The sequence below is a fragment of the Caretta caretta genome, chromosome 19 (assembly GCF_965140235.1).
Source record: "Caretta caretta isolate rCarCar2 chromosome 19, rCarCar1.hap1, whole genome shotgun sequence".
In the NCBI taxonomy this organism is placed as follows: domain Eukaryota; kingdom Metazoa; phylum Chordata; order Testudines; family Cheloniidae; genus Caretta; species Caretta caretta.
In genome coordinates this window covers 2,830,544-2,843,432 of record NC_134224.1, presented here as the reverse complement: position 1 = coordinate 2,843,432, position 12,889 = coordinate 2,830,544, and the positions used below count along the sequence as shown (strand labels likewise).

General features: G+C 38.7%; 1 protein-coding gene across 2 annotated transcripts in view; it reads left to right on the top strand.

Annotated features, from left to right (window-relative positions):
- Window positions 1–12,889, top strand: part of THRAP3 (thyroid hormone receptor associated protein 3) — a 78,537-nt gene that overhangs the window by 30,565 nt on the left and 35,083 nt on the right. Inside the window, exons 3-4 of one of the 2 annotated variants that reach the window (XM_048825710.2) lie at window positions 8,045–8,136; window positions 11,083–11,323. The gene's annotated coding sequence lies outside the window, so the exon portion shown is untranslated. The remainder of the gene's footprint in view (window positions 1–8,044; window positions 8,137–11,082; window positions 11,324–12,889) is intronic. The other variant, XM_048825709.2, reaches the window with a different exon arrangement.

Here is a 12,889-nt window from a genome sequence, read left to right as displayed (position 1 = left end):
CATATCATTTTCATCTTTCATTTATTATTATTATTTATTATTTATGGATATTCAAGCTCATCAAAAACTGTTCCAATAATGTTTTTCTTTAATGAAAGTGGCAGATCTTTCTCCTTGCACTGAGGTGGAGACAGTGATTTTAGTTCAGCTTTCATCCACAATCACTAACACAAATGTAGTTTTGGTTTAACAATAAAACATAAAGTAATCATGGCAGGCTCAGGTACTGTAGTAAGTTCTATAAGGGTAAGGACATTTCTTTCTGAGCAGGATAAATGGCAGTGCACCCCACCTTTTGAAAATTGCAAATGGTCACTCCTTGCTGGCATGCTTATTTTCTGTGCGAGGGGCCAACAGGATAATAAATCCTTCTCTGAGAAACCTGGTTTGAATCCAAATGTTATCTTAGGGATTCCTTTGTCAAGATTGATATGGAAAGTTTCCCAGGTCTTGATGGGGGAAGGGAGGAGAGCAGGCAGGTGTCCTATTTCTTAGTATGAACAGTGCCTATTGGTTTGAGCGTGCAGGAGAGTCCAGATTTTGGGTTGTTCTCTAGGGCTTGTCTCCACTTAACAGGGGATCGACGCACAGTGATCCATCCACCAGGAGTCCATTTAGAGGGTCTAGTGCTGACCTGCTAAATCGACCGCCAATTGCTCTCCTGTTGACTCTACTACTCCACCAGAATAAGACGCATAAGGAAAGTCGACAGGAGAATTTCTCCTGTCAACCCAGCATGATGTAGACTCCGCAATAAGTCGACCTAAGGTACGTCAACTCCAGCTACGTTAAGCACATAGCTGGAGTTGCGTAACTTAGGTTGACTTAGCCCCTAGACATTTGATTGTCACGCGGCGTTGGACTCTCAAATGTCAATACAGCAGATATGACAGGTGCAAGTGGTAAATGAGGATTGGACTACGGTTTCTTTTATTCAGGGAGTTAATGCATAGAATGAAAAATATTCCACTTGGGCACTAGAGTGGAAGGAGAAAGAGTGCCCCTTCTCGTTCCTTTGCCAAATGTTCATATTAAAAATGTAAAGACAGCAGGAAAGTCATGATGCTACAATGTTGCTTTGGAGCAGTTTTCAGTAAGTTTATAGTACCGAAATGCAAGAGAACATGGTTTATTTTGGTTTTGTGTGTGTTAGATTATTACATTAGCTCATGTCTGGTGTAGATAGAGATGTGTCTGCCTTGTTTTTCAGTATTTACGTTTCTCATGCAATTTGATGTACTCCAGTCACACTGCACTTCATAAGACATGGATGGATTATTAACTTGAAAATGAACATGCTATAAAACATACTTAATATGCTGATAGCTGGCTATTCTGTTTTATAATAACTTGATTCTTATTCCATGCCCCTAATTTGAGCTAATACTTTGAACTCCTACGTCACCTTCCATTCCAGGATCCCAAAACACTATACAGAGGCAAAGTACATCTCTGATCCCTGCCCCTCCTGCCATCTCCCCGGAAGGCACACAAGTGTCACCACTTTTTACAGATGGCTAACTTGAATTACAGAGTGTAAGAGGAAAGGAGTTCTTGTGGTACCTTAGAGACTAACCAGTTTATTTGAGCATAAGGTTTCGTGAGCTACAGCTCACTTCATCGGATGCATACTGTGGAAAATACAGAAGACATTTTTATACGCACAAACCATGAAAAAATGGGTGATTATCACTACAAAAGGTTTTCTCTCCCCCCCCACCCCACTCTCCTGCTGGTAAGAGACTTGTCTAAGATCAGGTGAAGTCAGTAACAGCACCAGAAATGGGGACCAGGAGTTTTTAATCAATATTACAGTTCCTCCCTCTGCTAGTAGTTAGTTGTTGAATCCAAAGCCTGTTGTTGCAGGTAGTTACCAAGTTGGCAAACTGAATGTTTTCAGAAGGAACTGAACAGCTGCATTTCCACTCACGTCAGCAGTATAGAACCCTGACTCCTTTTTGGAAAATATAGGTCGGGGAGTTGTGGCAACCAACAGTAAGTGATCTTCAAATGATAACGATGTGGCTGTGGGCAAGGGCTAGATGAGTTGAAACAATATAAGCCATTCAAGTCAGTAATTTGGACATTGGAAAGTTGCTGTGTTTAAAGAAAATTAAGTTTCAAATTATCTTCCTTTACTATGAAGTTTTGTTATTTCCCTGTCTAGACAAGTGGCTTCCACTGCTTAATTATTCAAACTACATTTTGTACTTAAAAACAACTGTTTCTGTGGCTTTCTATTTAGCATGCTCTTGGAGTTCAGATTTGCAGAGTACAAGTATGTTAAAGAAGAAAGCATTTTATCTTAGCCATTATTTCATTTTCAGTTAGTTTAAGCAAATAAAGTCAAGTTTAACAGTTGCTAAAACTGAACGATTTTCTGGCATTGAACTTATTAAATTATAATTAGGTTGTGAGCTGTTTGGGCGAGGAATTGCCTTTCTGTAGGCAGCATGTACTTCATTTTGAGTGCTTACTATAGTATAAGCAAACTGCAAGTTTTTATTTGCTAAATTGGTGGTAAAACAGAACTGGCCAGATTGGGAGTAGGTAAAAATTAATTTTTCTTTCCCTAACTAAATGCATCTTCTGACAGAAACTCTACAAAGCATTATTCTTTTTCCTGGTCTCTGAGAATGCTGAGCCTAATTGGTTCTGTGGCATTTGAACATTAAGGTGTACATGTAAGCTAATTTTTTTTTATTCCATTGATTACTAAATGTTCCTAGCTTTATGGTAGATGCTTTACAGACAACTATGAAGACAAATGAAGTGTTTCTTTTGGTAGAGACCAGTATTTTTGCTTGCTGGGCTTGGCAACGTATTGTGTGATCTGTGATATAGAAGTTCTCTCTAGGATTCTTGAGTGTCATCTAGCAGGCTACGAGTTTTCAGCTATGATGGTGTCTACAGAATTTGCCTGGATATGTTGGGATTATTTTCTGCTTCAATCCTTTCACATGTGTTAAAGTAATAATTATAGATTCCTTGAAAGATATTCCAAAAAGGAATTGGGAAGGGAGGGAATCCTGAGAGATAATGTAATAGAGGCCACAAGGAAAAAAAGAGGAGGAACAGTTCTAGAAAAACGCACTGCATGTAAACTTCAGAAATGTTCTTGTTTTGACCCGTGTCTTGGCATAGGAAAATGTTCTTAAAAATGGGCTGGAACGTAAAACTTCTGATCTATAATCTCAGCTTCAGTACTGCAGTCTTGAGTGCATTACCTCTCTGCTTCACTTTCCCTGTCTGTAAAATGGGGAATAATAAAGCTTGCTTACTTCATGGGTGTGTTGGATTAATGCTTATGATAAACTACTCTGAAGATAAAAAGCAGTATTAAATAATAAGCATTAAATTAAGTGGAGCTTTTTAGTTGAAAGAGAAATTTGTATGGAATACATAAAATAACCGTACAAAAAGATACCTATGAGATAAGTATGCTGGGGAATAAGCTATAAAAATAGAAAAGGGTTTTTCTAGTAAAAGGAGAAAACTGATCTAACATGAGTGAATTTTTCCTCTCATAAGATTATGAAAGGCAGCACACTCTCACAGAGCTTATTTTTCATGGAACATAAGACAAATTTCCCTGTCTTCCATCGAGTCAAAACAGATCACAATAAAAATGCATCCGGTGAAGTGAGCTGTAGCTCACGAAAGCTTATGCTCAAATAAATTGGTTAGTCTCTAAGGTGCCACAAGTACTCCTTTTCTTTTAATAAAAATAATGAAATTGTGTGTTTAAAAATCTCATGATTATGGGTTTCTCGGAGGATTGACAAAACATGGATAATAGCATAGACCCAAAGGAAATCTTTGAGATTGTGCATTCAGTAAAGTAAGTGGAACTGGTGGTGAATAGTTGACTTTTTTTTTTTTTAAGTCAGGGTGGGGGTGGTTTGTGAATTTGATATATTAGTTGCATACCCAGAGAAAACGAGACACTTCCGCTATTGGACCTTGTTGAAATGAGTCTGTTTGTAGGAATGTTTGATCTGATTTACTTGTGCAAATGGTCATCTTTGAAGAGCCATTTACATTTACTCTTATGTTCCATTTTTCTGAAAATTGCAACCCTTTATACGGAATTATGTAATGAAACCTTAATATATGATTCACCCATTAAGCCTTGATATATTCATATTTAAATAGATAGGTCTTCTACAGGAATGTTATGCTGACGTGAACGTGTAAAGTAAAGAACTGCATCTCTTGGCTTGTAGCTTCCTTTAACGTTAAGAGAATTACGTGCTCCAGGTCCACTGACGACTAACAGCATAGGTTAATAATGAAATGTGTTTTGAATTGGCATATACTGTGAAATAAATGCTCCTGGGGAAAGTAGTGGTTTTTTGTCTGGAGAGTTAACTTGTCAATCTGTAGTCATGGAAATGTAGAAATCTAATACAGCTTCAGGTAGTGCCTTTGGCAGTCAGTCCCATAGTTTCCTTGGTGATAACACTGGTAATGATCCAGAAGGGGAGATATCAGGCTCCCATGGTATGCCTGATTGGAGGTACAGGTTGCTGTAAAACACACAATTAATAATTTAGAGAACAATACAGAATAGCAAACCTGGCTATATGAGCACGGTTAAGTAGCAAGTACAAAATACAGGGTCAAATTAAGAAGTTATGTCATGCAGGCATGGAAAATGAAACTGGTTGCCCTCCCACACTATAATACGGTGTTAAAAACCTACCCATCCTAATTTATATACTGTCTGTACTCTTCCAGGGGCGCACCTCAGAATTTGGGAAAGTCTGATAGAAAAGTTTCAGAGTAGCAGCCGTGTTAGTCTGTATTCGCAAAAAGAAAAGTCTATCCTAACTTTGCACTGTAGCAGCTAAGGGCCAGCATTTCAGTAAATAGATCTACTTAAATCAGTAATCTAGAGCTATGACAATGACAGCTGTTGTTGCCAATGAAAGGTCAAACTTTCATAGCAACTGTACGGAATCCCTTCCCAGCCCTCACAGAAATTGTAAGAATAAAGATGTGAACATTGTCTGTATTCAGCTGTCTCCAGGTACCTCCTAGCCACATCTAAGAACAGAACTTAAGGATGAATAAACAAAAGAATCAGGAAATAGCTTTCTGTAACTTTAGTAGCCTTGACCACTTTTGAGCCTAAACTGGGCTGCTTGCTGTGCTGATTAACAATACTGGAAAGTTCATCCGCATTGGATGACTACATGATAGCAGTGGTGCTAAACCTGAAACTACCAGCTACTTGTGAACTTAAATAAGATGGGCTGCTAAACAGTGTTATTTTTAGTAATACAGTCACACAGCACATGTTTGGTTTGTGCAGCTGGCAAATGGTATCGAGGAGCCTTCCTTCAGCCTGCCAGGGACTTGGTGACATTCTCAGTCTCTAGTTGCTTTTTTATTTTTCTCTCAGATCTGTGATTCTCTGCTGGTCTGGTTTTAAGAAGTAATCAAAAATGTGACTTCATGGCTAGCTATCAGCTGAGTTGTTTTTTCTGAACAGGTGGTGCCCGTGGACATCCATTTCAGATCAGTCTGCAAATGAATAGTTCAGATCTGCATTTCCTCTTGTAGTGGAAGTTATACACACCAGGAGTTGCTTTAATGTGCATAGCTAAACGTAGACCGGAGCAGAAAGAAAGCCTTATCTGGCAGGTAATGCACAGAACTGGATGTCAGGAGTTTAGGTTTCATACTCAGCTCAACCACTGATTTGCTATGGGCCCTTGGGCAAGCCATTTCACCTCTGTGCTTCAGTTTATCCATAGTTAGAATTGGAATAACATCCTTACAGTGAAGTTGAGGTTTAATTTATTAGGTTGTAAAACATTGTAAGTGTCTTGTGTGGAAGGTGCTATAAAATGCAGTATTAGTTATTAATATTTCCTGGACAGATGACTCTCAAGTTTTTCTTGCTGCTTTGAACCTATTAGTTTTTACTCTAAATAAATTCATTAAAATGCAGAGCTCATTATTGAAAAATCTCCATTGCTATGTAACGCCTTAACAGACTTGGTCCCCAGGCGACATGTTCAACATGGGCCGTCGCAGCTTAATCTGTCTTGTTTCATTGATGCCAGCAAAAGCCTTAGGTAAAGAAAGTTTTTAGCGGGTTTTCAATTTAGACTTAGGACTCAGTTCTAACTGTAGTTACACCCATTCAACTGAGGGCAGAATGGGGCCTTAATTGGGTGGGAAGGGATGGATGTATCTATGTCAGAGATGTCACTGGCACAGATGTTTCGTCTTCTAGTCAAGTGACCTTATTTCATTGTGAAATAGCTGATCTAAAATTTTGTCCCAAAAATAATGCTTGTGCCCCTGCATTTTTTTCTCCCTTTACAGCCTTAAAGTTGTTCCTTTGTATCTCGTAATTTGTCTTTATATTGGAAATAAGACTTAAATGTAAAGAGACTAAATCTCCAAGGCATTCTAAAGTTACAGGTACAGTAATCGTTTGTGCCACTCCACGGATGAATATGGCTGTGGTAGTGATCAAGTGTGGTGCATCCTGTGTTTTTGCTTTCCCAGGAGATACACGTCCCCTTTACAGCACACCTGGAGAGAATTGAGAAGTGCAGAGTCAGGCTGGCTCTTTTCCCCATTTGTTAATGCTTACTGCATACAGTGTGTTTTATCTTTAAGACTCTTTATAAACATTCTATTTGAAATATCTATTAAATTTGTACATAATACTCTGTCCACCTGCTTTGGTTTAAACCCAATGTTAATTTTATTTTGCGGTGAAAATAGCAACAGTCTGAAAGTGGCGCGTCTGGCTATAATTGCCACAATTTCTTATGCCTGAAGCAGTGAGTGATGTTGGACGGCCACTCCTTGGGCCATAGGGTAGCAGCTGGGAGTGCAGTGGGGACTGTTCCTGCTGAGACACAGACCATGCTAGTTACAAGCATTTTCACACATTGTTGTAGCCAGCTCAGTTTGGTGCTTCAGTGTGAACAAGGATTTTAAAAATCCGATACTTCACTGTGCTGGCCAGAACCATGCAGCAGACTTCTTCCTCAGCTCAAACAAGATTCTAGCACAGTTTATGAGCACTCTGTTAATGCAGACCAAGTTACAATTCTGTTTGAAGACAAAATATGAACATTGGTCTAGAAAGGGAGGAACATGTAGTAAGAAGATATAGAGATATATAGATATATATATAGATACACACACACACACACAACATGAAAAGGTGGAGTAAGAGGCTAATTAATTAAGATGAGCTATTATCAGTAGGAGAAGAAAAAACTTTTGTAGTGATCATCAAGATGGCCCATTTAGACAGTTGACAAGAAGGTGTGAGGATACTTAACATGGGGAAATAGATAAACTACAAAAGTTTTTTTTCTCCTGCTGATAATAGCTCATCTTAATTAATTAGCCTCTTACTCCACCTTTTCATGTTCTGCCTATGTATTTGTATATATATCTTCTTACTATATGTTCCATTGTATGCATCCAATGAAGTGGGCTGTAGCCCATGAAAGCTTATGCTCAAATAAATTTGTTAGTCTCTAAGTCTCTCAAGTACTCCTGTTCTTTTTGCAGATGCAGACTAACATGGCTGCTACTCTGAAACCTAGAAAGGGAGGGTGTATCTACAATAGGTGCCAGAATTCAAGCTGTCTTTGCTTGCACTCTCTTGTTGGGGATAGTAGAAGTGACTACTTGATCACTGACACCGTTGTTAGCTTGGGATTTGGGATTAGAAGTAGGGTGACCAGATGTCCCTATTTTACAGGGACAGTCCTGATATTTGGGGCATTTTCCTCTATAGGCACCTCTTACCCTCTACCCCCGTCCTGATTTTTCAAATTTGCTGTCTGGTTACCCTAATTAGAAGGGAGAAAAAATAGTGGCTGGGTGAAGGTAAATGGATTGACTTTCCAAATTCCTTTCTCAGAAGGTGACCAATTCCCAGATTTAAGCTGATAATGATAAAACCCACAGTTTTGTGTATAAAACTGCTTCCCTTAAAATAAAACCAATGGTGTGTAGCTTAAATATACCGCTGCTTCAACACAGTTTCTTTTTTGTGCAGAATTGTTTCCTGATTTCATAATTGAAGAAGCTGAAACAGTGACAGGTTACTGTTGAGGGGTGGAAGGTGTGAGTGCGTGTTCCAGCAACAAGGTAGGTTTATTACAAAATTAAGACCTAAGGTCTCTTGTGGGGGAGGGAAAGGGAGTGCCTCTCTTTGAGATTTGGACTATACCGTATAGCAGCAGGGCTTTATAGTTTTAGCATTGCTGCCTCAGTTTAAGCGCTGACTCTGTAAATTGAGTTTGTTTTGCTCACCAGCATTGTTGCTGTGCAAGCAAGGCAATATGTAATACCTTTGAACCTGTATTCTCTTAATCAGTATAAAAAGGAAATTCTGCAACTCCTCTAGTTACTGGATTGGGAGTGTACTCTGCTGATTTTGTACTTCCTGGTCTTATTTGCTACTGCTTTACAAGGTATGAACCCATTCTGCAGAATGACCTTAAGTGTCCCAGAAAGAACAGATACCTAAAATCTTTTTTCATAAATGTTTTTAATGCTTGTTTGAGTACTTACAACCCGTCAATATTTGCTGGGTTAAAGTCCATGTTTTCCCTTCCGTGGGCCTTATTTGGGCATTGTGTCATAAACTTGAGTCAGAGTAGCATCTAGTATTTTTTTTCCCCTTATAGAACCATGTCAGTTATTGTGTTAATGCTTCATATCTTCAAATTTACTTGAAGTGGCTGCTCTTTGAAAAGCCAAATACAAAAACCAGTAAATTAGGTGCAAAGGATATTTGGAATAATTAGTCTAAAAACATTGGCAACTAATGGGAGTGCATAGCAGTGATAACTTCTTGACAGTGGAAAATTCACTGGGTTACTGGAAACTGTCCAAAAATGAGGTCAAATTGAACCACATGGAGAATAAGAGCTGGGGAAAGTATTTTTTGTTAATGCCAAACATCTTTAAAATGGTATTAAACCACAGCAGGGCTTAATTAGTTTTGAAGTGTTTACTCCCACCAACAACTTGCCTTTCTCTTAGACTGAGAATCATGGAGAAACACTAGTTGCTGGCTGTTCAGTTGTATTAACCTGCTCTGCCATGAGCTATGAATTTTGTGAAAGAGCAATGTTCATGCCATTAAAATGGATACCTCTTAGCAAGGAAGGGCATCAAGATAGTTCAACCACAAACTTAAAAAAGGTAGGGGGAGAGAGAATAGCTACAATGAGTGGGGATGTCTGAACCACAAAGCTTTTAAAGGATTTCATTGTAAAGAAGGATTTAATTTTAGCACTGAAAAAATCTTCAGCTGTTTGAGTTCAGTCCCAAAGTTCAACACTTGTAAAATATTAACCTCCCTTACAGTGTGAACATATTGCACCACCAGATCTCTGCAGTCTGTGCCAACAAGTCCTGATTAGTGGCTCAACTGAAGCTCCCCCTTCTGTTTTTTTTAGTTTGAATGCCATGATTGCCTGCAAACAAAGGTCCTTATTTGTGAGCTGAGTCACCAAAGGAAATAAAATCCCTGATTAAATTACGAAATGTGAAACAGAGCCTCACATCCAGTTTGACTTGTCCCAGCATCTTCATTGCTCAGAAAGGTTAATTCTGTCAGCTGCACACAGTAAAAGCAGGTGGTTTTCAATACAGTGCAGCTTGTGTATCAAAGGATAATTTTTTGACTTGTCATGATAAAATTTTGATAAGGGAGGGTATTGTTCTCTCTGTTTCTTACACATGTGGAGGGACACAGGCAAGTTACAAACTGGGAGTCAGGACCCCGTGTTCTGTTTTTGGATCTGACATTCACCATCTGTTACAGCCTTAGGCAATTTCCATGACTTCTCTCTGCCTCCCTCTTTAATCTGTAAAATGGGAATATTAACCCTTGTCCTCCATTGTAAAGCACTTTGAAATATATAGACGTACTTAGTATTATTTTCATCATCATCATCATTATTAAAATAGTATGTTTAACATTTTCCAAATTAGCTATTTTTTAGCAGATGGCTACCCTAATTTTTGTTCTAGTTTTTAATAAAGTACAGAAATAGCTATCTGTGGTCTGCAGAAAGCTTGCCCACGGCTTTTCCTATGCAGTAACCTTGAGACCTCATGTTCAATCGCAGTAGGATTGACTCTGGCCTTCATCCTTCCGTGATAGATTAACTGAGTTTCATTCACTTAACTATGCGGTGGAGGGCAACTCTGGGACAAGGCCTTAGAAAACAAGTTTTGCTGCTTCTTTTTCATGGGTGTTCAAGACCCTATGGCATTTTTGTGAGAACAAGGTTTTGTTTCATAGCTCTTGGCCAAAATTTGTCCCTGTTTCACTCTTGTGTACCCTGCAGAGCTCTGCTTGTTTCCCTGCCATCTCTGAGGTGGCAACATTTTAGTGGCGCTGTACTAAATGTGTATAGTTCAGGATCCTTTGCATTGTCAATGAAAATAGTATTAGACCTGCACACAGCACTGTGACCAGCTTATGTTTGCCTGCTCTTCAAATACATTTCTTGTGCAAGCAAGAGCCCCCAGTGTGTGCTTTTGGTTAATGTGTGAAATGAAGTTGAGCTTGATACGTGGAACTTTGCTATTAGGATGGAGACAAAAGCAAGTGCTATAGTGTTTTACTACTTATCTGAGAAGCCAAATTCTGAGAATCTGCTCCAGTTCTGAGCACCAAGTGAAATTTCCATAGTTCCGGAAAACTCTAACGTAATTTTCCATATAAAGCCTTAGCAGGAGAGAGCTTTGAAAAGAAAGTTTGTTCCAACAGCAGATTGTTGCCATCTGAATTTCACAGTACCGAGAATTTCTGGATGCAGCTCATGATTTCAAAAAAGATGACCTTGCGTTGCCTTTAGTTTAGCAGTACTCACAGCACCCAGTGAAAAGCAGGCTTTAGCTGATGGCTTTTTCATATCTTCTGCAGAATAGCAAGGACTACACAGAACAAAAAGGTAAAATAACCTTGCCTAAATACAAGCTAATTTAAATGCATTTTACCCACATTTTGTGTGTATACATACACTAATGCTTTGATATGGTAGCTGTACACATTTTGCTTTCAATTATTTGCAGAAGTGTCTTAATATGGAAATAGATGAATCAGATGCAGTAATTGAACTCAACAACTAAGCTGCATGTTAGTCCCTGGAAAGCCAGTGACTAAGTAAGGCTGGATTGATTATCCTGAACTCAGTGATGCAAAGACATATCTGAAATATTTCCTTCTAAGTGCTGCTGCTTGCAAGCATTTACACGGAACCCAAAAGGAATGACTTTTGGAGATACTGCTACTCCACTCTCACTTGGCCCCTGGGTAAGTCCATAAATGTGTCCTTATTTTATTTTCCATTTATGCAGGAAGTATCTAGTTCAGATTTTTTGCCTGAGGGAGGGAGAACAAGAATTCTTTTCAACACTTCAAGCAAATAATATTTTGACCAGATCCAAGGAACTTCTGCAAAAAAAGACAAAGCAGTGCAATTCGTACATAGAATAAAAATTTTACTTGAAGTTTTAAAAAAGATAGTTAAATGGCTTGTTTCTGGGGGTTTTCTTTATTTGTAATCTATATAATTTAGAGGGGAGCACCTTTCTGTGACGTGTACCTTAAAATCAGGAAATCACAGCAGTTTTGTTAATTTAGCAGTGCTATCTAGTTTTTAGCAAGATTACTTGATTTTAAAATTGTGCTACTGGAAATGTATCATCTCTCATTTAGGAACTTCTCATTTTCCCTGTGCCACTAGCCAAAAGAGAGAACACCTTTCATCAACACTGCAAAGTGCAGGGAAGCACTGCCAGAACTTGACCATGCTGCATTTTTGTTTGAGCCTTGGCCTTCTAGTGTGGAATTTCTCAGCCATCTTTATCAGAATGTTTGTATTTAATAAAATACAGCATCAGTGTTTCACCTTTAAAACCAATACTCTGTAACCATCACAAGAAAAAACTGACTTCTTTCCTTTTTCAGGTGACAGAGCAATCAAAGGCTTCTAGTAGCCTGTATAATCTTAGTTTCTGTAGTTAAGGTGGAGACCAAATGGATAGATGTGACAGGGAATCTGCTTTGCATCTGCTTGATTTATAAGGGTGCTTGGCTTGTGGATAAAAGAACTCTGGTTTCAGATGTTTAACACCCTTAACCTTGCTACAGAATATTTAGCCAAAATTACTAAAAACTCCTAACTCTCTCCAGACACATGTTTTTACACTTGAGAACTATAGCTAACTTGGAGTGAGCACATTTTATTGAGGTCTAACAACTGTAGATACTATAGAAATATGCAAACTACAAGACGGTCAAATTTGTCAACAAGTACATGATGTAGTCTAAGAAATGTTCTCATTTGAAGCATTGAGGATCCAGCGGCTGTGGACCATCTTAATCAGGCTAGATGCCATCAAGGAGAGCGATATGTTGGTAGTAGCAGCTAGTTCTTTGGAGTGCTTCCTTTCTCCACCAGTATCTGCTCCATTTTGCCCAAGTTTAGCTTCAGCCAGCTGCTCTTCACCTCGTTGCTGATCTTGTGCAGCTATCGCAGTGCATTGTAGATGGTGCTGACTGCATTTGAGGTAGAGCAAGCTGATGTCCACATATTTATGTTCATCTGAGCATATTTCCGCCACCTCTCTAAGGTGGAACAGCAGCGTTCTGTGATCTACAGATCACATAGTATAACAGAACGTGCTGCTACTAATACTTGGAGAATGTGAAGTACTCATGAACCAACTTGACCAATAAGCTGGCTAGTTCCTGTTAGCTCACTACTCTGATTCTTTTAGTAGTGTCAGAGTCATTATTTTGTATCTTCACTGTGGAAGAAACTGTTATGTTTTAAACCACTGAAATATGAATTAATTTACTAAACTAACTAAAAAG